Consider the following 24,220-nt stretch of genomic DNA (forward strand, 5'->3'; position numbering starts at 1 on the left):
AGAGAATTTTAAAAGGCTTGTCTTGGTCTCCAAACCCCTCTGACAGCAGATGGCATGTAAACAGGTTCCAGGGCAGGCCCCAGAGGCCCAGAACTGGGAGCCTTATTGGAATGCAATTACCCTAAGTGCTGGCTGTTAGGATGAAAAGGCAGGAATGTAATTATGGAAGGAGCATGCAGTGAGCCTCCATTGATTAACCTGTCCTGTGTGATTCCATTCCCCACTGGGCTGATATGGGGACCCTGAGGGTTGCCCTGCGCCCTGGGGTTATAAGAAGAAAAAACAGCCACTGCAGAAAGTGACTGCCTAAATCAGGGTTCTTGAGCTTCAAGAGGCCTGAGGGCCCCCGAAATTGCCTTTAAAACATACTTGTGCGTAATGTACATTTTCTAGGAGGAGGCTCCACACTTTTATCCCATGTTCAAAGGGTCTCCGGCCCCCAAAGGGTTAAGAACATCATGTTAGAGAAGTGAAAAATCAGCGGGGTGCTTAGATGAGGTCTCCAGGAAAATCCCTTCAGTTTTCAATGCCAGATAGCCATGATCCATCTGGGTTCAATTCTGGCTCCTGCAGTTACCAGCAAGTTACTCGGCCTCCCTGTGCCTCGTTTTCATCTGTAAAATGAGGGTAAAAATATCTACATCCCGGGGTTAGTGAGAGAATGTAAGAATGTAAAGCTCTTAGCCCAATATCTAGCCCTGAGTAAGCTCACAATGAGTAGGAGCCAGTTTGATAATGACTGTTTGTTAGAGTTCAGAAAATAAAATGGAACTTACACATGTATTCTCCTGGGTAGACTCGGACTGCAAACTTGCAGGCCAGATTCCATGGGAAGCCCAGGCAGGACCCTCCACCAAAACTGAGTCAGGCTATGGGGCTGCTGGGAGGCAAGAGCTTCTAGAAGTATCTGGGTGGGGCCAGTGCAGAGAGACACACTCAGCAGGGAAGGGTCGTGTGGACCTGAGCTGGAGTCATCACCAGCCTGCCTGTCGGGGGACTTTGGGACAACTTCAGTCGCAGAGAACTTCCCTCCTGTTGGGATAATATAGTCACACTCTCAGTGGAGATGGGACTCTCTGTCTTAACAGGGCCTAGTATGAGACGAATCAGAGGCCCAGCATCTGCAGAACGTCTAGTGTGGGACTGGGAAAGCAAAGCACAAATCTCTCTTCTTTCCTTCTTCCTCCAACACCCTCCCCTCCTCCTGCAGCCTCAGAGCTGTCCTCCCTTGGGACCAACAGGCTACACCAAGCACCCTCCATCCCGGCCCCAATTGCTCCAGCCCCCCCCACCCAGAAGTCTTGGGCCCCTGCTCCTAAACCAAAGCCCTCTCTGCCCCTAGGATGCAAATCCCAACTCCAGCGGGGATTTCTGGAGGTGAGGGCCATTGGAGGATTTTTGTTTCTCGGTTCCCAGAAGAGAATATACCCAAAGCACAGAGAAGCTGACTCCAGGCCATATGTTCGTTCATTCATCAATCATTCATTTATTTATTAATCATTCACCCATCCGCTCATCAATCATTCATCTGCTTATTTATTCATTCTGTTTGTTTGTACCTCTTCCCCGCTTTGGTTGCCGCAGAAGTTGGTCCTCTGCTGCTTTGATCTGCCCCTGTTTCTGGGGCAGCTGCGCAGCAGAAGCCTTCTTCTGACTTACCTTGCAGGGTAGCTGGCTGAGAGGGTGTCTTTCTCTCTCTCAGCTTCCACCCGCTCTCACCCCGTTAAGGCTATCAGCAGCCAGCAAGCAGAGTGAGACTTTGGTGTAAATCAGATCACCACCTGCCTCTGCTCAAAACCCCCGTCCATGACCTGGACCCCTCAACCCCTACCCACGCCCCACTTCCAGGCCCCACTGGCCTCCTCCTTCCTCGGACTCGCCAGCCACACTCCTCCCTCCACTCTTTGGCCGCCATTTCCTCTTCCCTGATCACCCTTTGACCCAGATATCTCTGTGGCTCAGTTTCTCACCTCTTCACCGTCTTGGCTGAAATGACACCTCCTCAACCAAGCCTACCAAGCCTACCATGACCCATCACAAGTTCACCCACAGACTGTGCCCCCATTCCACTCCACCCCCCACACGCTTCCTCCTTCCTCCCAGCTCATCGCCTTCTAACAGACCATACAATTTACTTACGATCCCTATTGTTGGTTGTCTGTCTCTCCTCACCAGAATGTAATTGCCAGGAGAGCAGAAGTCTTTGTTTTCTTCCCTGCATATACCCCAAAGGCATAGAACAGTGCTGGGAATGTAACAGGAGCTCAATGAAACATTTGCTGGAAGAGAGAATGAATGAATGAGAGAATGAATGAATGAGCGAATGAATGAATGAATGGGCTCTGGGAAGTAAAGCTTGTGGCATGGCAGGTTGTGGGGTTTGGGCTTCCCGGGGCTGAATCGAGGCAGCCCACGGTGCCTTCTATCCGCTGTACTGTGGAGAAAGCTGCCACAGGCAGAGTCCCACCACCAGCCTTCTCGGGGAGGGAAAGGTAGGCAGCAGCGTTGGCAGGGATCGGCCGGACTCGAGATGCCAGCTCTGTGCCGCTCTGGGGCCGGCCAGCGCTCTGGATGTCATTAGCTGATTTGTTCTGCTCTGCAGAATGTACTTTTCATATTTAGGGAGAAAAAACAGCTTTCGATCCTCGTGCCCTTTCTTCTGTGAGCTGTAGCACATGGCCTGCTTATTATGAATTAATCCTCTAAAGAGCATGTTCATTATTCTAATTTAATTGTGCTTCGTTTCAGAAAATAACTAAACCCAGCGCGGAGTAAACTCCAACGCTGATCAGTTTTCAAGAAGTTAACCTAAGACAAAATACTGCTAGAGGGCAGCAGCAATTTGGAATCATTAAAGGGAACCCATGTAAATAATAAAAACAAAACTAAAATGCAGAATTAAATTAAGGAATAGGAAATTAAATTTGTGACTCTAATCTGAAATTGAGGCCTTATATGCAGGGCTTCCCCTGGCTTGGCTCGGCTCAGGAGAGCTCAGGCAGTGGCGCCGCAGAGGTGCCGAGTCAAGGAAGGAGGTGGGCAGGGACAAGGCTCACAGCCGCCGCTCCCGGGTGGCAGGCAGCGTGCCGCCCAGGGGAGAGGGGCGCTGGCCGGAGCGAGAGAAAGGCGCTTCCCTCCCGCGGGGTCCCCTCTGATGGCGATGAAAGCCACAGTGTCACGGCCACTTCTGGATGACTCGCGCGCTGAGCCCGGGTGACAAGTGAAGGAGAGAAACGCCTGCAGCGAAGCGTCTACACTGCCGGCTTCTCACTCTCTGCGCTCCCTCCCAGGAAGCGCAGGACGTGAGCAGATGGGTGCAGGGTGGCCGCGGGACCCACTCCCTCTGGCCCTGCTGCGCCCCCTTGCCCCGGGCACCCTCCCACAGGTGAGCCAGCTCAGGCCAGCCGCTGAGGAGCACCTGGGACCTGCCCCTGCCCCAGGCAGTGGCCCCGAAGCAGGGTCCTGACCTTCTCCCCACGGCCACAGGATTCCCAGATTCCAGCATCGGGACACGAGTTCATCGGTCATCGTGGCAGGTCAGGGCTCCCGCAGGTACGAAGAGAAAAGGAGGGAGGGGGAGAGAGAGGGTGGGGGTGGGGGGAGCAGGTCACAGATCCAGGTTCTGAGAGTTCGGGGTCCCCAGAACAGAGTGAGCAGGATGGCTCAAACTTCACCATGTATGTTTTATCCTGTCCCTGGGATGTTTTCTGTCTTTCCCTCTGTATTCCCACTCTCATCCCACTCTCATCCACTCATTCCTCCTCTTCCCTTTACAAAGCCAACAGAGCTCAGTCTCTGGAGTCAATTGGACTAGATTGGATGCACCCTTCTTCTCTGCTTTGGTACTGGAGCTTGGGTAAACTCTCTCTATATATGTATATTTTGTATTGAGATATCTTCACACATCATACAGAACAGCCAAAGTATACAATCAATGGCTCATAATTGTGCATTCATCACCATGATCACTTTTAGAACATTTGCATCACTCCAGAAAAAGAAATAAAAAGAAAAAACTCATCCATCCCATACCCCATACCCCTCCCTCTCTTTGACCACTAGGATTGCAATCTACCCCAATTTCTTTTTTGCCCCTTACCCCCCCCAGCCCCCATTATTTACTTATTTATTGCCCTTATTTTTCACTCATCTGTCCACAGCCTGGATGAAGGGAGCATCAGCCACAAGGTTTTCACAATCACACAGTCACATTGTAAAAGTTTCGTCTTCAAGAATCAAGGCTACTGGAACACAGTTCAGCAGTTTCGGGAATTTCCCTCTAGTGACTCCAATATGATGCTGCCTTTCTTAAATTCAGTTTTCTCATGTGTAATAATTATAATACCTGCTTCATTGGTTTGTCACAAGGACTAAATGAAATTAAGCCTCTGTGACGAGCAGACACAGGCACACACACACACACACACACACAGAGAGGCCCCGTCCATTGCAGTAGGCCAAGACTGTGTTTCTACCCCACCACAACTAGTCAGGAAAAATAAAATCTCATCAATTATCTGCTTGCTTTCATTCACAAAGGCAAACATTCAAAAGATGGCCATAACCCAGTATCTGGGTGAAGTTTTCCATCTCCATCTTCACATTGGGTTCTGCATAGACTAATTAGCCACCTGAAATCCTTTTTAGAAACCAGGAGGAAGCACAAACATGCCAAAAGTAAGTCACTTTTGTTTCATTTGAATCCTGATCAAAGAAATTATGCACGTAATTGAGGCCACACTGTTATTGGTCAGTTAATTAAATCATGATTGCATCGAAAAATATCAAGCATGGAGAGAACTAGGGCAGAAAAGGTTAAGAACTCTCTAGGACTCCGTGGCCATGACCCCTGATCTCTCTTGACTAAATGGCCCCGGAGAGATCTCCTGCTCATTCCACCAGGTGTGCCTGTAAGTTGAGACAGTGTGACCCACGGTCAACCGTGGCTCTCGCAGACAAAACCCAGAAACCCCAGCCCAGCTCTGTGGCCTTTAGTGTCAGTGGAAAGGAGGCGGGGGTGCCAAGCCCTGACCAGATGCTCCCTACCTGAAAGTAAGGACAAAGGTCACAGTATTGGCTGAGGGCTCGATCCTGGGGCAAATGCCATAAATGACCACTTGGCCCTCAACTGCTATTGATAATGACGGAAAAACAATCACAGTAGTAATAATAGTCAACATTCAGTGAGCGCTTACTCTGCACCAACATTTGCTCTCAGCCCTTTATGAGAATTTAGCTCATTTAATCCTCACAACAACTATGTGAGGTGGGTATTATTAGAAGAGGAAGCTGAGAAACTGAGTAATTTGTCCTTTATAACAAGACTTGGGTTTGAACCCAGACCACGTGTCAAACACTGGAGCCTCTTAGCCACCATAATGCACATCCTCCCTTTGTTTGTCACCACTTTCCCTGTCTGCAGATCTCTCTGCTGTGACCCTGAATAATAGCCCTCATGGACAAAAGGGTTTGCTGCACCCTTGGTGAGTCATATCTGTACAGCGGCTAGCATGCTCAAAATACCTTCACACCCCTCTGCTCCCCAGCCCTAAGCTGGGAGTGCCTCTTTGGTCACTCTTGCCTTTTGTCACGTATCGTGACCCATCCTCTGCGGGATACGTGGTTCCATGGACAAGGCCGTGCTTTATTCTTTGTGTGTGTGTGTGTGTGTGTGTGTGTGTTGGGGGGCGGGGAAGGGGTCGGTTTCTCACAGCCCGGGAGGGCAACACAGACTTGGCATCCAGCCTTGCCAGTATCCAGGTACTCGTTTAAATTCCAGACTCTGACTTTTAAGACACACATCTGCAGTGGGCATATGTACTATGATGGATGAAAACAGAAATGGTTCTCCGTTGTATCTGTATTATTAGATTTGACCTACCATCCAAACTGCAAAGAAAGAGTGGAAAATTAAAGGTGATTTGATATTAGCCTCCCATTCATATTAGAAAAAGTAACTGCTCTTGCGGTTTTCCTCACAGAGGTGTCTTTATTCATTTGACATGCCTTTAATAACTAATTCTAGTTGTCTGGTTGCCAAGATAGATTTCCTACAGGCAGACTTGAAAGCGACTCGGAACTCTTTGCATGCCCGGCTTCAAATGATCCCAGAACAGCAAACATTCAGCTTCCCTCCAGACTTCATAAGTGTGGGAATAACATGAAAGAACGAACAAGAATCGTCCGGCGGCCTGTATGTTTTGTGACGCTGTGAGCTGGGCGCTCTGGCACAGGTTGCAGCTGTGTCTACACGGACCAAGCAGGGTGAGATTTGGAGTGAGCTCATGAATTTGATCCGTGGAGTCAGCCAAACCAAATGATTTATTTCAAGAAAGTCAACCTACTTTGGGGCCAGAATGATCCAGGTCACTCGTAAACAGACCGAGCTTTCCTCTATCTGTATAGACCTGGAGTGGGCAGAGAAAGACAGGGAGAATCACAACTGCTGTTGGGGTCAGGGCCAGTGAGTATACACTGTGGATGTGCATCAATATTCACCGCAATTAATATTATCCATCTACGTGTGCCAGACCAAATGGTTGGCATACAACATCTCATTTAATCCTCACAACAACAATATGAGATAGAAAGTATCATTATTCTCATTTTACAAATGTAAGACCTAAACCTCTGAGGACACACTGTATTGGGGATAGAAGCCAGCTAGCTGTTCACTAAAGCATTTCCCTTTTCCTCCTGGGCATACAGCCAAATGCCATTTCCCAGGCTCCCTTGCAATTAGACGCAGCCATATGACTGGATTCTGGCCAACAGAGAGTGGGTAGAAGTGTCATTAGTCATTTTCAGTTCTGGTCCATAAACCTGTCTTTTCCCATCTGATGGCTGAATGGAGAGGACCCTGAGGACCTAGAAGAGGTAAGAGCCTGAAGATGGAAGAATCTAGGATACTGAATGAGTACGTGGAGCAGAGCCCCTCCCTCACCAAACTTCATTGGATGATGATGTGAGCTAGAAATAATCTTCTATTGTGTTGAGCCATTGAAATATGGTGAGTGTTGGTTCCAGCCATAAGCATAAGCCAACACAGTTCATAAGCCGTTTGCCAACTCATGGACTCCACAGTCCCTGCTCTTGATTTCCTCCTTGTCTGTACCTATATGGCATGTTCGGTCAGTGCACTGTAGGGGACATGAGGACCCTCTAACTCTTTTTCAGGCCTCACCCTTCTTCCTGCTCTACAGGGCCTGAAGGTCATAGTCATATCTTAGCTTTCCACTTTCCCACCAATGCAAACACATTCTTGTTTGAGAATCTAGTAAAAGCCACTCCTCATATCTCTTGGTTAATCCATCCCCATCTTGAGGCTCTGGACCTCAGTGTTGTCTTTCCTTTTCTTCAAGTAGACATCTAATCAGTTACTAGTGTCTCTAGTAACTGTCTCTAGTCTCGGTTGAATGAGAGCCCCCTCCAACTTTGTCCCTTCCCCTTTGCCCATCATCTCATTGCCTCCAAAAGGATCTTCCAAAAATAGATCTGGGCCTACCATCTCTTGCTTAAAAATTTCTCACGTGAATCTATCAAAATTAAAAATGCAAATACCCTTTGATTAAGCAATTCCACTTCTATGAATTTACATCCAAGGATATTGTTCTAGCCTGCCAGCTGCCGGAATGCAATATACCAGAAATGGAATGGCTTTTAAAAAGAGGAATTTAATGAGTTGCTAGCTTACAGTTCTAAGGCCAAGAAAATGTCCCAGTTAAAACAAATCTACAGAAATGTCCAATCTAAGGCATCCAGGGAAAGATACCTTGGTTCAAGAAGGCCAATGAAGTTCAGAGTTTCTCTCTCAAGTGAGAAGGGCACATGGCAAATATGGCATCATCTGCTAGCTTTCTCTCCTGGCTTCCAGTTTCATGAAGCTCCAGGGAGGCATTTTCCTTCTTCATCTTCAAAAGTTACTAGCTCGTGGACTCTCTGCTTCATGGTGCTGCAGCATTCTCTGCTCTCTCTGAATCTCCCATTCTCCAAAACATTTCCTCTTTTATAGGACTTCAATAAACCAATCAAGACCCACCCAAATGGGTGGAGACATATCGTCACCTAATCCAGTTTAACAACCACTCTTGACTAAATCACATCATCCAGGGAGATGATCTGATTACTGTTTCAAACATACAGTATGGAAAAGGGATTATTCTACCTTTATGAAATAGGAGTTTGACTAAAACATGGCTTTTCAACTGAATATAGAATTGCCATACGACCCAGCAATACCACTGCTAGGTATCTACTCAGAGGACTTAAGGGCAAAGACACAAACGGACATTTGCACACCAATGTTTATAGCAGCATTATTTACAATTGCAAAGAGATGGAAACAGCCAAAATGTCCATCAACAGACCAGTGGCTAAACAAACTGTGGTATATACATACGATGGAATATTATGCAGCTTTAAGACAGAATAAACTTATGAAGCATGTAATAACATGGATGGACCTAGAGAACATTATGCTGAGTGAGACTAGCCAAAAACTAAAGGACAAATACTGTATGGTCCCACTGATGTGAACCGACATTCGAGAATAAACTTGGAATATATCATTGGTAACAGAGACCATCAGGAGTTAGAAACAGGGTAAGATAATGGGTAATTGGAGCTGAAGGGCTACAGATTGTGCAACAGGACTAGATACAAAAACTCAAAAATGGACAGCACAATACTACCTAATTGTAATGTAATTATGTTAAAACACTGAATGAAGCTGCATCTGAGCTATAGTTTTTTTGTTTATTTGTTTTTATATATTTTTTTGTATTTTTTGTTTTTATTTTTTTCTCTATATTATCGTTTTATTTCTTTTTCTGTTGTCTTGCTATTTCTTTTTCTAAATCGATGCAAATGTACTAAGAAATGATGATCATACATCTATGTGATGTTATTAAGAATTACTGATTGCATATGTAGAATGGAATGATTTCTAAATGTTGTGTTAGTTAATTTTTTTTAATTAATTAAAAAAAAAAACATGGCTTTTCTAGGGGGCATATTTTCTTTCAAACCAGCACAGATATTCACTGCATCATCGCTTGAAGTTGAAAAAGACTGGAAACACGAAATGTCTTATTAAATAAACTGTGGGACACAACACACTCCATCTAAAGGGGCTCCAAGGGACAGATCCATCACAGACGAATAATTGTGACTTACACATGTCAGAGAGATAGAGTCACATGTATTCTTGCATAGACTGGATTATCTCTGAAAGAATACACAAGAAACTGGGAAAGGAACGAGAATTATTCTATAGGTTATGTATGTTATAAGTGGGACTATCGCAGCACATACAGCCTGGGGATGGGAGAGAGGCTTACTTTTCACTTAATATACTTTTGCATTGTTTGGAGGTTTTACTCTTACCTAAAGTCAGGCAAACCAAATGATTTCTCTCAAGCAAATGAATCCACTTTGGGGCATGTATTACTTAAAAATACAAAATAAAATGAAACCTGGCTTCCTAGTGTTTATTTGATAGAGTCTACATCCCTTACTATGAAAGGTAAATCAACCCAAGTTCCAACTCCAACATGTTTTTCCTGCTTTTTCTCACTCCACTCCACGATTCTCTGATCATTCCTTGTGCTCCCCATCTCCGCGCCTCTCTTTAGGTCTTCCCTTCCATGGAAAGTCCCGTTTCCACTCAGCAGAAACTAGTCTCAACTGTCATTTTCTTCTCTTACTTCAGAATGTTACGTGACAGCCCTTTATTTCTTTTTGCCACACTTTGCAGGTTTGTGTCCTTCTTTCCTACAGGATGTCAGGACGTCTCACCCTTACGAACTCTTTTTAACACGTGCCTGGGCCTTGAATCAAATTTATGACTTTGTGTGTCTCAGCAACAACTTCTGGGAATGGCTGGGCAGGGGACAGCATGGAGGCAAAACCTGAAATCTGCCCCAGCTGGGAGTTGGATGAGATAAGTAATACGTTTCAGCCTGGCACATTCTACAAAAACAGAGCTCTCTCTTCTGGTTCACTCCCCAACCACTCTCCACCCCAATCTCTTTAACTGAAAACCCACTGAGACATGGGTGCTCTAAGATTAGGACTGAGCCAACACTGACTACCTGGGGCTTTCTAGGGAGAGAGACATCCATTGCCCTGGACCACAGTCTGGGGTTTAAACACTGTTGTCACAATTATTTGAAGCCCATTATGTTTATTTATGTTCCAAAGTGGGTCCACTAGAGAAAGACCATCATAGTCGTAAATATCAGGGCTGCTGGTTTCCACACACATCTGGGCCTCCCGGCCCCTCCTTCCTCCTGAGCTCTGCAAGCCTCGTCAGCCCTGCTTACAGGCATCAGCCACGGTCTCTGATCCAGTGTAGACCACACCCCATCTGCCCAATCAGACCAGCCCAGCATGTGCTCCTTTCACACACTTCATGTGGTGGGAGTGTGTTTGAGCAAGATGCAGATCTGAGTGGGAATATGTCTTCCCATCCTGCCCAAGCCATGCGTAAGTTCAAGAGGCCAAGGCTAAAGGCTTTCTCCTCAAAGAACTGTGGGGTCTTGGGATCCAGGAGAGGCTTAGGACCTGGGCAGATCTGCAGGCCTTTCTAAGCCCACCTAGAGGTCTTTCAGGGAACAAAAGATAGATTGCCTATCTGTGGAGGTGTGTCCTGAATTCCTGGCTGGGGGAGGGTTTAGACACCTCACCCTTCAGTGCTAGAGGCAACCATTTAGTCCTTAAAGCAGTCTTTTCTAAAGTATGTCCCTCTGTACACTAGTCTTACAAGCTTCTCCGTGAAAAAAGGGTGGTTCTGTGGCCAAAAAGTTTAAGAAATATCGAATATTACATCTTCTTGGATTGGTTCACAATGCACATTTACATATTAGAGACCCTAAGAACTCCTACAAAAAAGAAATTTGTTTAACATGGGTCTGCTGTAAACATATTGCACAAAAGATGGCTTTCTTTTTTGGTGATTTCTACAAACATCCCTTGGGAGGAGTGTTATGGGTGGAGCATATTTTGGGAAAACCCACCTTTAAAGTTTGTGTCCACCCTCATTCCCCAGCCTCATGAGGTTTACCTTGGTCTAGGAGAGGCAACTCTACTCCAGCTTCCCCTCCCTGACTTCTACTCCACAGCTCTCGATCTGGCCAACACACTGGCCCAATGCAGATTTTTCCCCCTCTGCTTGCTGACTCTCCCCTTCTCTGCTCCAGCCCAGAATTCTGGAGAAAGGAAGGAGAGTCAGCTTCACCTTCAGCCAACCAAACCATTCCCTCAGCTATCTGCAGTTTGGCCCGCAGTCTGCACTCACTGGCTAATAGAATTTTTACTGTGCCTTGTTTTAAAGCATGAGATTAAAAAATTGCTATTTGTCCATCTTCCCAAATTTTATTCAGGAGTTTATCTCCTCCTGGAAGTCTCACCTGAACAGAGACAACGCTGTCATTCTCAAAGTGTGGCCCCTGGATCAGTAGCAGCAGCAGCCCCAGAAACTTGTTAGAAAGGCAAATCCTCAGAATCCACTTCAGACTGCTGATTTAGAAACTCTGGGGGTAGGGCCCAGGTAATCTTTGCAAGCCATCAGTCTAGGGTTTTGGAAATCCCTTTCTCTGAGAAAGTTTTGGTCTACCTTATTCATTTTCTATCTATGTTTTTATCTCCACACGTAATTCCAAAAGGGAAGTGGACAGCCAATACTAAAATACTCACATCTAGTGCAATTAAAACAACTTCATAGGTGAGTGCACTTCCTTCCAATAACCACGCACATTCCCTCACCTTCTCCAGGTCTTCTTCGCAATTCCCTTCTTACCAGAACTGTCACCCTTTCCCACTGCCCCCATCCCTGGCTCCTCCCTCTCCTCCTTCTCTCCTTTATTATTCTCCTTAGGACTTATTACAATATAATATACTATATAATTTATGATATTTTATGGTTTTTTTCTCACTCCCCCCTAGAATATAATCTCCATTAGAGTTTTTCATCTATTGTGTCACCTGTTTTACCTCCAGCCCTATAAAGTTTCCTGCCTGGATACATGTTTGTGCCATAAACAAACCTATTGTGACAGGCAGGTGATGCTGTTACTGTGATTCAACAGAAAGTTTAACTCTGAGCTTTTCTGGCAGCCTAAGAGTTACAAAGATCTCTTTAATAGCAGGAAGCCAGACACTCCTCCTGCGAAGACCAGAATCAACCAGATGACCCTTTGTGCCCCGAGGGCTCCTTGGCCCGGCAGCAGAGTTGTTCCTGATCACAGTCCACGCAGGCTCTGCCCTGATGGCCCAGCAGCCCCGTGGCTGAGCGCTGGGCGTAGGGTGGCCGGCTCAATCCCAGGGAAAGGGCCTCTTTCCTCTCCAGGGAGAGATGGGACGGCTCCTGCCCACATCCACGTCTGCACAGACCTCACCTCCAGGCAGAAGGGAAAGAGCACAAATAACAGGCCAATTTCTGCTCGTTTAATCAACTGTAGGTTAAACGTGTTTGGGGCATGAAGGGAAGAGCGAAGAAAGCATTCGACCATAGTTCTTTTTCCGACTGGCTGAGTGGGTAGCAGCCCTCCCCCGCCCCAGCCCCAGGAGGATATATCCAGTACTGATAAATTTATAAAGTCTTTGGCCTTTAATCAATCCTAATATTTTCAATCCACCGAGCCTTCCTGTCCGCCTGCAGCCCTGCCCCTGCACCCCTATTCATCACAATTACTGCTCCAACTGTCGGAGGCAGTGCGTGAAACTGCGCACGCTGACGACCAATATTTTATCACTAATAAAGCGAAACATCCCAACTATTTTCACAGTTCTGATACTTTCCAGCCCTGAACCCAAGGAAAAAGGGGCACGGGGGTGATTTATGCTCACTGCCGGGCATTGTTAACTGGCCGCCTCGGCCAGGGGTCTCGGGAGGCTGCTTTGCTTTGCGTCCGGGCGGGGCTGGCGGGGGGCGGGGCGGGCCCGGAGGCGGGTCCGGGGGCGGGGCAGACGGGGTGGGCGGGGCGGGCCCGGGGGCGGGGCGGGCGCGCGCACAGTAGGCCCCTGCTCTGCATCTGCTAAGTAGCGCGAAGCACCGTTAGGGACGATTTTTTTACAAATCAAGATTTAGCAAATGCTTGTGTGCAGCGATGGCTTTGTAAACAGGTCAGTGTTTATTAGGAGTCACGTTGCCACAGCTGTGAGCCTCCCCCCACCCCACCCCGGGCTCCCCAGCTCGCCTTCCCGCCTCGCCCGGCCCCATTCCCTTCTCTGTCCGAAGTCCCTCCCTCCCTCCACCCAGGTCCCAGCACAAGGAAGCTCGGTTTCCAGCCACAGCCTTCAGACCCACAGGCTGTGTCTGCATGGCACCCAGACATCTGGATGAAATGTAAACAAAACAAGCAGATGTTTCCCTTCCTGACAGCAGGTGCCTCTGCAGCGTGCTCAGTCTCCCGCCATCAGAAAAGGGCCCCCTCGGGGGTCCGGGTCCCAGGAGGGGTTTGGGAGGGCTGCGCACCATTCCCTTAGCCAGAAGCCGGGCACGTGGGCCTCACCGAGAGGAACGGGCAAAGGAAGACACAGACCTCTAGAAGAAAGGTGCTGGGGAAACTGGCCCCGCAGGCGGGCGTCTGCAGAGATGGGTTGAAAAGTTTGGGAGTTGAAGAGATGCAAGTGGCGAGGGAGATGTCCTGATGCAAATCAGTGGGAAAAAGAGTTGCTGCCAAATCCCTCTATGATTTTAGTGTGACAAAGAGTTTTCTGAGCCTGCGCATTCTATCCCACTGCCTTCCAGGGAAAGGCACCGTCCTGAAGAAACAAGAAATGGGCTACCGGACTCTCCTTCTTACCCCCAGGTCTAATATGCAAACGGAGAAGGGCTGGAGGGACAGAGGATGTCCTGGGACATAGAAAGTAGCACAAAATGTCCCATCCCCCTCCTCCATCCCAGCTTCTACCGACCGGGAACAATGGGTACATCACATTCAACTCACAAGATGATAGAGGTGTGTTGAGGTATTTGTGAGAGGGATCACTGAAGAGGAAACCGGGACAGGGGACTGCGAGGAGCAGGAGAGGCAGGAGCCACGACAAACAGAGACTCACTGGGTATCATCACTTGATGCCTTCCCTTTACTACTTCCATCCTCCCCATGCTCATCCTGTGTCCCATTAACACGCTGCCTCCAGATCTATTCCCCATTCCCCAGCCCCTGTGTATAACACAACACACGCTTCATCCTCTCCCTGCTTCCTCAGCCCCTGGGTGTAACACTAAATACACCCCCCAGGCCTCACTCCCACTCCCCCAGCCCAGTGTGTGACACTAAACATATTCCCCCCACTCCCCCAGCCCAGTGTGTGACAACAAACATATTCCCCCCACTCCCCCAGCCCTGTGTGTGACACTAAACACATCTCCCCACTTCCCCAGCCCAGTGTGTGACACTAAACATATTCCCCCCACTCCCCCATCCCAGTGTGTGACATAAACACATCCACCCAGTCCACCAGCCCAGTGTGTGACACTAAACACATCCACCCAGTCCCCCAGCCCAGTGTGTGACACCAAACATATTCCCCCACTCCCCCAGCCCAGTGTGTGACACCAAACATATTCCCCCACTCCCCCAGCCCAGTGTGTGACACTAAACATATTCCCCCCACTCCCCCAGCCCACTGTGTGACACTAAACATATTCCCCCCACTCCCCCAGCCCTGTGTGTGACACCAAACACATCCTCCCACCCCCCCAGCCCTGTGTGTGACACCAAACACATCCTCCCACCCCCCCCAGCCCTGTGTGTGACACCAAACACATCCTCCCACTCCCCCAGCCCTGTGTGTGACACCAAACACATCCTCCCACTCCCCCAGCCCTGTGTGTGACACCAAACACATCCTCCCACTCCCCCAGCCCTGTGTGTGACACCAAACACATCCTCCCACTCCCCCAGCCCTGTGTGTGACACCAAACACATCCCCCGCTTCCCCAGCGCTGAGTGTAGCCCTAAACACTCCGCCCTAGTCTTCCACCCCACTCCTCTAGCCCTGGCGATAATGAAACACACTCTTCCCTTCCCCAGTCCAGGAGGTGACACCAGCATAGCCCTCCAGTCCTTGGGTGAGGCACTGCACACACACTTCCTCGGCACCCCCATGGCTCGTCGGTGTCACACCAAACACAGTCCTTGGCTGCCTTCCTTGGGAGCAGCTTTTTGGGTCTGCGATCCCCAGAGAGACTCATGATGCTACAGAGACCATCTGCCCCCAGCCCAGCACAAACAAGCACTGTGGTTGGTGTGTGGGTGTGTCTGTGTGTGCGCACGCGTGTGTACCTTGTGTGTGTGTGTGTGTTGGGTTTGGTGGCAGTGAGAGGATTGTGTTCAGGGCTCCCTCCTCTGTCCCCTGATTGATTAGTGGGTTTTGTCCTGAAGGCAAATATTTTCTTTTGCGCTCAGGCTTCCTATCTGCGAGACTGAGCCGCACCTCGGCCTCAAGCCATGCAGGACCCAGGTGAAAGGGTCTGATTTCCACAGGGAATGGAGAGGCCAAGAACTTAAGGGTGGCCAGGGCCAGGGGAGGCATGGTTTAGGGGAAGGAGGGGATTAGGCTTCGGCAGGGAGGTAATTTTTTAGTTTTGTTTTTCTTGCCCTTTTTGGGGGGAAACAGGAAGTGCCAGGCCATGCCACAAGTCTCAGCATTTTCCAAGTGAAGAATGTCACTCTGATAACCATAATACCCCCTGAAAGAAGTGGGGGGGGGGGTGCTTCCTTTTGCATTTTCAGGCCAACGGGGTGGGAAACAGACAGAAAACGAAGTGAGGAATGGGTGAGCCAACCTCCCTTCCCCCAGGTAGCCCTGCTGCTCAGCTCCGTGGGTTAGAAGTTTATAGGAATTCTGGTTCCATGGTTTCCTATGGTCTCTTTTACAGATCTTGTTAATTTATTACCCGTGGTTACACTTTTAATGGAAATCATGAAGAAATGGCACAGGAAACATGAGCTAATTTTTTTCCAGTGACACATTTCGCTGCTATTTAAATAGCCGTTTTGCCAAACCAAACACAGCGCTTACAGCCAGCGGTGACACATGAAGGGGGTCACTGTGGCCGGTCCCGCCCGCGGCATCCAGAACAGGCGAGACTTTCTCTCAGCTTCCCCAAGGGCCTGACGCCAAGTGGGGGGGGGGGGGGCGGGGGGTGTTGGGGGAGCTGGAGCCTGGAGCACAGCTGGAGCCCCAGAACCAGGGTGACTGCAGCTCCCACTCTCCCCCAGGCAGCCCCGCTTCTCCCCCCACCTGGGGTCCAGGCCTCGTCCCAGACCCAGGAGGGGTGACCATTTTCCCCAGCAGCCTGGGAGGGCCCCCAGGGCGGGCCCCGGCTGAGCCTCCAGCAAGGGCCGCCTGCCTTTCACTGCCTGATGATTTGCTCAGGCCTCTAACTGGGAACATTATCAGGTTGTAGAAAACCAGAGACAGACTCAGGGGAGACCCCGGCCAGCTCTGTCCCCAGGCCTGCGGCTTTGCCGTGACCGCCCAGCACAGGGCACCTTTGTTGGGCCAACCCTGGGTAGGCTCAGAAACTCCCGCCTCCGCCGCGCTCCTGCTCCCGGTCCTGAAGCATCTGTTAACTTCTCAAGAAGCCAATTGAGAGAGGCAGCATTTGGCAAGAGACAAGCAGGGCCTGGGATGTTGGAGAAGAAGGAACAGGCTCACAGAGCTTCTGGCGATAGTTGGTTCACGTCGGCTGTAGAGGGGGGAAACCCTTCTTTACAGCAGCTCTGTCAGAGGCTGCCAGGATTAACAAATCCTGGGGTTGAGGGAAGGAGATTTTAGGGGCTGACATCAGATGCTTGGAGACCTCAACTTTGGACCCGTAATTCAGTATCAGGGAGCCCACGGGGCTGGGGAACGCCAACATTCTCACCTTGACTTCCCTGATGAACAGCAGCATTGGGGAGGGATCCAGGATGGGACCATGAACCCGGGGAGAGAACCCAATCCTGCGGGAGGAGCTCTCGCCAGGAAGACGTAGGCTTTGAGGCCCACCTCAGGCCCTGCTGAATCTCAAACAAGGCCAGCTCTCTCTGGGAAGTTCTGTGACTCCCAGAGCCCCCTGTGAGTGTCGAGGTGAGCAGAATTCAGGTCGCAGGACTGCTGGGTACACTGGGAGACCCCACTCTCCCTCGTTTGCTTTGCAGGGCAAAAACCTACTTTATTAAGGCTTAGGAAAGAAGTGAACTGTTATCTTCCCTTTGCCAAAAAGCATAGTAATTTCACTGACCACATTTTTCCAAACCCAAAGTGCAGAGGACATGAGGTGCAGTGCGCCCCAGCTGGGCTCTGGCGTGCTGGCACCCCACACATTTCATTTTGCATTATTAATATTTAAACCAAAGCAGCTGTTCTTTGAACACATGCAGCCTAGAGCCCACCCAAGGGTCCAGTGGAGATGCTTCCTTAGGGCCAGAGTTACCAGCTGGGAGCTGGTTGTTGCCCTCGGGCCTTCGGCCTCCTGGAGTGAACCTCCCTAAGGCACCGTTCCTTGATCAGGGGTGACATTTCTAGACAAGGGGGCTGAGTGGTTTGTTGGCAAGAGCAGAGTGGATTGATCTAGGTTAGCTGAAATTTGGTAGGGCCCCCATGAGCAGATTTAGGAGATGAGTGAAAATATCTCTTCGAATCCCCCGCTGAGCCCTCTGCCCTCTGCTCCAGGGTTAAACCCCCCAGACTTTGGGCTTCTCTCCCCAGCCCATTCCTCCACCAAAACGTGGGACAGCTCCAATACCGCGCAGGCATGCCTGGAAACCCGGGGTCCTCCCCGCCAACATTTGCAAATTAAAGCCTCATCTCGAAACCTGGATCCGGAGAGTTCAGGGTCCGTGGAGCATTGGCAGGCACCCCACGTCAGCCGGGCACACAGGCCCTCCCTGCCGGGACCCCACCGACCTCATCCCTTCCGCCTTCAGCCTCCCCTTCCCCGGGACCCAGCGTTCCAGCCTCCTGGGGCTGCTCTCTGTTCCCCAGACCCACTGAACACTGTCCTCCCTTGACCATCTGCCACCGCTACTTGCCTTTGAAGTCCCAGGACAAAAGTCACCTCCATTCTGCCACCCCACCCCTCCCCTGGGAAGAATTAATTACTTACTCCTGTCTCCTCCCATAACGTTGTTTTTTGTTTTTTTTTTTTTTTTGCTTTTTTGGTCCATCTCTATTTCGGCATGTAGCTCATTATATTACATATCTTCGTTTCTATACCTATAAAAACAAATATTTATTGCATACTTTCTATGCACATATTGCTTTAAGTAGAATGTCAGTCTCACGACAATCCTATGAGGTGGTACTATAATTATCCCCATGTTACAGATGACAAAACTGAGGCTTAGAAATGGTTAGTAGCTTGCCCGAGATGGCAGCATGGCTAGGAAGTACCTGTCTCCCCCAGACTCTGAGCCCCTTAAGGAAGGGGCCATGCCTTACGCACCCAGGACCTACTTAATGCTGTCTCACTATAGGGGCTCAATACACACCAGTTGCAAAGAAAATAAGATTAAATAATGCAGGCAGAAGGATTTTCCCAGGCCAGGACTTGCTGAGACATCCTCGTCAAACCATTTTCTTTTGGCACAGCTCCAGCCCTAACTCCTGGAGAAGGAGGAGTATAAACTTGGCAGCAAACCAGACCCAGATTTAAATTTATGTTCTAGTTGAATTTAAACTAACGCTTCTCTCTTTTCCCATCTGTGAAATGGAGGAAATACCAATACCAATTTCACTGAATCCTCAAAGCAACCCATTCAGTCCTGCCTGGGCTGGATCAGGGAAGGGGGAAGTTACGGTCCATGGAAGACGCACATAGTTGAGTTCTCAGTGTTTCCCTGGAATAGACAAACCCAGGGCTTCTGACTCCGAACCCTGTACATTTTCCCCTGTACCATGTGCCATCCGATCTCATCTACAGTGTGGGCTTTAGAAAGACCCAGCCCCTTCCCATACCACAGGGCCTTTCAGAGCCAATACCCACTGTGCACACACACACACACACACACACACACACGCTGCTTGACTTCTTTTAGCAGTCCCTTTTCCCCACAGGGTCTGGTGGGGGGAAATGTCTTCAGTGGGTCAGACCCCATTTTATTCCTTCACTGCAGGGAACTCGCTGGACCAGAACGAGGGAGTCATGGCGTTCAGGGGTGAGGGCAGGAGGGAATGACAGGGAGGGCAGGGTCTGGGATGTGTAATTCCAGACGACAGCAGGAGCTACGGAGATTGTGGGTAATTTGGGGAATTTTGGGAAAATATGAGTGTGACGTCAGCCCCCATGAAAGAGCTGGAATAAAAACGGGGGAGCTGGAGCTGCATGGGAGGAGAGGGCAGTTGTAATGGGAGCAACAGATTATTAGTCTAGGAAAGTTTAACTTGAGGCTCACCTCCTGCCCCCACCCCTCAGCCGAGCGCAGACAAATCACGAGGATGTGAGTATAACTGAGACTGGACAGTCCCAGTTGGATCCAGGGGAAGAGATGGCTATGCGCTGATTTTTTCACAGGTTACTGAACAGTCGAGTGCAAAGCCAAGCCAGTCCTTCCCCAGTCCAGAGCTGGGAGCATCAAGGCTCAGTCAGGAGCCCTAAGCAGGTGGCAGGAGGCTACAGAGGCCAGGTTGGGACAGTCTGACACTCAAGAGTCTCTTTGGGGAACTTAATTGTTGCCTCTGGGGGTGCTGTTGACTGATCTGTTAAGGGTACACCAGCCATGGGGTGCTCTCCAGACACACTGCCCAGAGGTGATCTCAGGACTTGGGCTCAGATTTACATCAGCCTTTGTGCATTAAGCGCCCCCACCATCTATGGCAGCCCCCAAACAGACCGTAACAAGTGCAGGCTCCTTGGCCTAGAGGACATACATAGAGACACAGTTGGGATCACAGCCTCAGCTCCACCACGACACAGCTTTGGGACCTTGGGCAAGTCACTGGACCTCAGTGAGACACAGTTTCCTGGTCTATAAAATGGGAGCAATAATACGTACACCAGAGAGCTGTGGGAGAATTAAGTAAAACCATATAGGTTAAGTGCCCACCACAGGGTCTGGCACACAAGGATTCAATAAATAGGCATTCTACTCCCTAGAAGCATGAGGGTGCTTTCTGCATATTGTAAATGTTCTATATTTTGATATAGGTAGCAGTTATAAAAGTACATGTAAAAATTCACAAATCCACTCAATATTTGTATTTACTGTTTGAATAACATAGCTCAATAAAAATTTGAAATAAAAGTAATTTTTTAAAACGACAGGTCTTTCTGATGATTGGCCTATTTATTATAGCAAATATTCGTCTTAGAGATCAAAATTGTCTTCAAGCTAACACTCTGTGAATGTGAGAAGAAATAGAATAGGACTAGGGTGAAAGCAGGAAGAAGAAGCAGAGAGTAGGTCTAGAAAATGGGACTAGAGAGACATCCAGAAAATACATTTAATTCAACCAGCATTTCTTTAGGACCTGTCAAGGGCAAAGCACTATATAAAGTGTAGCCCCTGTGCTCAAGTAATTTACATTCTTGTAGAAGATAAAGTTCTACTTTAAAAGTGATGCTATATTAAGTGCCAAAAATAAGAGACATCAACAGAATTATCTGCAAGTAGAAGATGGCTTTCAGGCAGACATGGAATTCTTCTGAAAAGGTTTAACCTGAACGGGGCCTTGAGGAACAGATAGGATTCTGCTGGGGTGAAATAATTGGAGGAAACATTTGTTCAGGATCCTTTATAAATGTTATTTAAATTGGCCGATGCATAGATCTAATGTAAAACTTTAGAATTGAAGCTCACCAGGCTCAACATAAAATAGAAAATATCACTCCCAAGAAGTAGAGTAGGTAAGCTACTGATAAGACCAGGATGATTTCCAGATCTCATCATGGGAGCAGAGGATTCCCAAGGAACCATGAAAGAGACAAATGTGCTCAACGCTTCTCGGCGTGGAGGATAAAATATAGCTATTTGTTGTTATCCTAAAAGAACAAGGAAAATGGAAACTGCAGGTGATGGTCAAAGGTAACGAGACCAAGCTAGAGGCTGTGGCAATTGTCCAGGCGTGGGCCAACCAGGACCTGACCTAAGAAAATGGCAGTGACAAGGCAAAGGTTGGGACACAGTAGAATTGGGATTAACAGACTGAGATCAGAATATATGCTCCCTGAGGACAGGGACTCTATCTCTCTTGTTCCTAAGTGACTTTCTGGTGCCCAGCAGAGTGCCTGGCACATAGTAAATATACAACATTTGTTGAATGTACTAAAAGGGATGAAGAACAGGAAAGAAACTAAGATGACCCCCTTCTTGCCTTGTTTAAAATTTGAGTGGCTGAAAAGAAAAGAAGGTGAAAGTGGTCTGGGGAGTGGAGAAGCTCATCGTGAATGCTGAGAATGAAATACTAGCAGAACACCCAGCTGGAGAGATCCAGTACACAGTCACTGATGCAAGAATGGGGCTTGGACCAGAGATGCCAGCTAGTAATCTTAGCATGTGAAGTCTTCCTATGAGAAGTGACTGCCGAGGCTCTATGACTAGAGGATATAGGTAAGAGAGAGAATGGAGAGAAGAGGATCAAGGACAGAGTCAAGGACAAGAAGCTAGAGGTATGCAGCGGAAAATGGGAGAGAGAAAAATCAGGAAAGTGGAGTATCAGCAGTCAATGGAAGACAGAGCTTGAAGAGGAAGGGCTCTCAATTCAGTTCTATTTGAGAAGTAGTGTTGTCTCCCCACTCTGCACGTAATCCAAAGACAGAGAAGCTTAGTAGAGACACGTAGACTTGAAAGAGAAACAGGCAGGTCTTGGTCCCACACACAACCCTAATGCCATTTACTAGTGAAATCTTGAGCAAGTTACTTAAACTTTTGGTTCATGATTAGTTAGATCTTCTGTTTTCCAATTGGTTATAAAAGGGTGTGTGTGTGTAATATAACCTATATCCCAGGTTGCTGTGAGGATTAATTGAAGGTATATGAAAAGAAATGGAATGTAAAAATGTCCAGCACAGAGACTGCAATATAGCAGGCACTTGGTTCTTACAGATTCCTATTCTCTCCCCAGCTGTGCACCAGACACAGTGCTGGGATCTGGCAAGTGAGGGAAACAATGCTGAACCAGTACTACATATGATATGATGGAGTGGAAGAAATCTAAGAGTGCTTTGGGATGTGGCGTGGAATGTTGGAAGCCATTGCATTCTGGTCAAGCCACTAAGGCCCATAGAGCTGTTCCAGGTTGCTTCCATTAGGACAGAGGTGTTGGCGATCCTGCAAACAGCTGCTTTAATAGTACGGGGGCAGATGCAATGTAAGAGCAGAGGCAGCAAAAGGAAGGAGACAGAATTGCCAGTGAAGGAAAAACTGCAAAGACAGAAATGTCCTTGGATTGGGAGCAACCTGATAATATATGTGGGCAAAGGAGCAGAGCAGAGGCAAGTCAGAGGCTGCAAAAAAGAAAGGGGCTCTTTGATGGAGGAAAACACTCAAAGAGGCAGTGAAATAGAATCAAGAAAATCAGTGAAGGGCAGAAACCCAGTGGTGATTCCAGGCTGCATGACTTGGATCTGATGTGGCTACTTAGTTGGGGCGCCTCTTGAAGAAAAAGAATGCGTATTTATGAATACAAAGTTAGATACCATACATAATATATAATAAGTATACACTTATTTAAAATAAGAAAATAATTCACAACAAACTTATTTTTATTGTATAATATATATTGTGTAATTTTTATTGTGTAATATATATTGTATAATTGTATAACATAACATATATACAAAGCATTTTTTTGTCATCACAATCACCTTTTTTGTGTGATGAATAATATATATACAAAAAAACAATAAATTTCAAAGCACAGCACAACAATTAGTGTAGAAAACATTTCAGAGTTTGGAATGGGTTTATAAATCCACAATTTAAGGTTTTTTCTTCTAGCTGCTCTAAGATACGGGAGACTAAAAGAAATATCAACATGATTCAGCAATCACATTCATTTGTTAAGCTCAGTGTGCTGGTTTGAAATGAAGTATGTCCCCTAGAAAAGCCATGTTTTAATCCTAATCCCATTTTGTAAAGGCAGCCATTTCTTCTAATCACTATTCAATGCTGTATGTTTAAGACTGTAATTAGATCATCTCCCTGGAGATGTGATTTAATCAAGAGTGGTTGTTATGCTGGATTAGGTGACGGCATGTCTCAACCCATTCAGGTGGGTCTTGATTAGTTTCTGGAGTCCTATGAAAAAGGAAACATTTTGGAGAATGAAGGAGATTCAGAGAGAGCAGAGCAGAACGACATAGCCACAAGAAGCAGAGTCCACCAGCCAGCGACCTTTGGAGGTGAAGAAGGAAAATGCCTCCCAGGGAGCTTCATGAAACAGGAAGCCAGGAGAAGAAGACAGCAGATGACGCCGTGTTTGCCATGTGCCCTTCCAGATGAGAGAGGAACCCTGACTGTATTCACCATGTGTCTTTCCAGATGAGAGAGAAACTCGAACTGCTTTCGCCATGTGCCCTTCCACTTGAGAGAGAAAGCCTGAATTTCATCAGCCTTCTTGAATCAAGGTATCTTTCCCTGGATGGATGCCTTTGATTGGATGTTTCTATAGACTTGTCTTAATTGGGACATATTATCAGCCTTAGAACTGTAAACTAGCAATTTATTAAATTCTCCTTTTAAAGGCCATTCAGTTTCATTGCATTCCAGCAGCTAGCAAACTAGAACACCCAACCTTCTCTGCATAACTCCACCATCACCTTTGATCTTTCTATCCCACTCTTCAGTGGTATTTGGGCTATGGCCATTCTAGCTTTTTCATGTTGGAAGGGGCTCTCCAATAATATGGAGTAGGGAGATGGAACTAGCTAATATTCTGGAGAGGCTGGGCCCTCTAGGTTTCAGAACTTATCTGGTCCAGGGACCCATCTGGAGATTGTAGGTTTCTGGAAAGTTACCCTAGTGCGTGGAATCTTTGTAGATGCTTATATATTGTGTTCTTAGGTGTTCTTTAGGATTGGCTGGAATGGTTTTGTTAGGGTTTGGCAAATTATGATAGGTAGCAACGTCTAACTGAAGCTTGTGTAAGAGTGACCTCCAGAGTAGCCTCTCGACTCTATTTGGACTCTCCCTGCCACTGATACTTTATTAGTTACACTTCTTTTCCCCCTTTTGGTCAGGATAGAATTGCTGATCTACGGTGCCAAGGCTGGACTCATCCCTGG

General features: G+C 47.8%; 1 long non-coding RNA gene across 5 annotated transcripts in view; it reads right to left on the bottom strand.

Annotated features, from left to right (window-relative positions):
• LOC143660736 (uncharacterized) overlaps positions 1-12,926 on the bottom strand; it is a 60,682-nt gene extending 47,756 nt beyond the window's left edge. For 2 of the 5 annotated variants that reach the window (XR_013164218.1, XR_013164219.1), the window contains exons 1-3: positions 11,409-12,926; positions 11,063-11,207; positions 2,140-2,279 (exon numbers count right to left, since the gene is read on the bottom strand). This is a non-coding gene — a long non-coding RNA (uncharacterized LOC143660736). Of the gene's footprint in view, positions 1-2,139; positions 2,280-5,728; positions 6,408-11,062; positions 11,208-11,408 lie in introns of those variants that run through there. The other 3 variants (XR_013164217.1, XR_013164216.1, XR_013164215.1) reach the window with 3 other exon arrangements.
• Between the last annotated feature and the right edge of the window lie 11,294 nt (positions 12,927-24,220).

The sequence above is a fragment of the Tamandua tetradactyla genome, chromosome 17, assembly GCF_023851605.1.
Source record: "Tamandua tetradactyla isolate mTamTet1 chromosome 17, mTamTet1.pri, whole genome shotgun sequence".
NCBI lineage: Eukaryota > Metazoa > Chordata > Mammalia > Pilosa > Myrmecophagidae > Tamandua > Tamandua tetradactyla.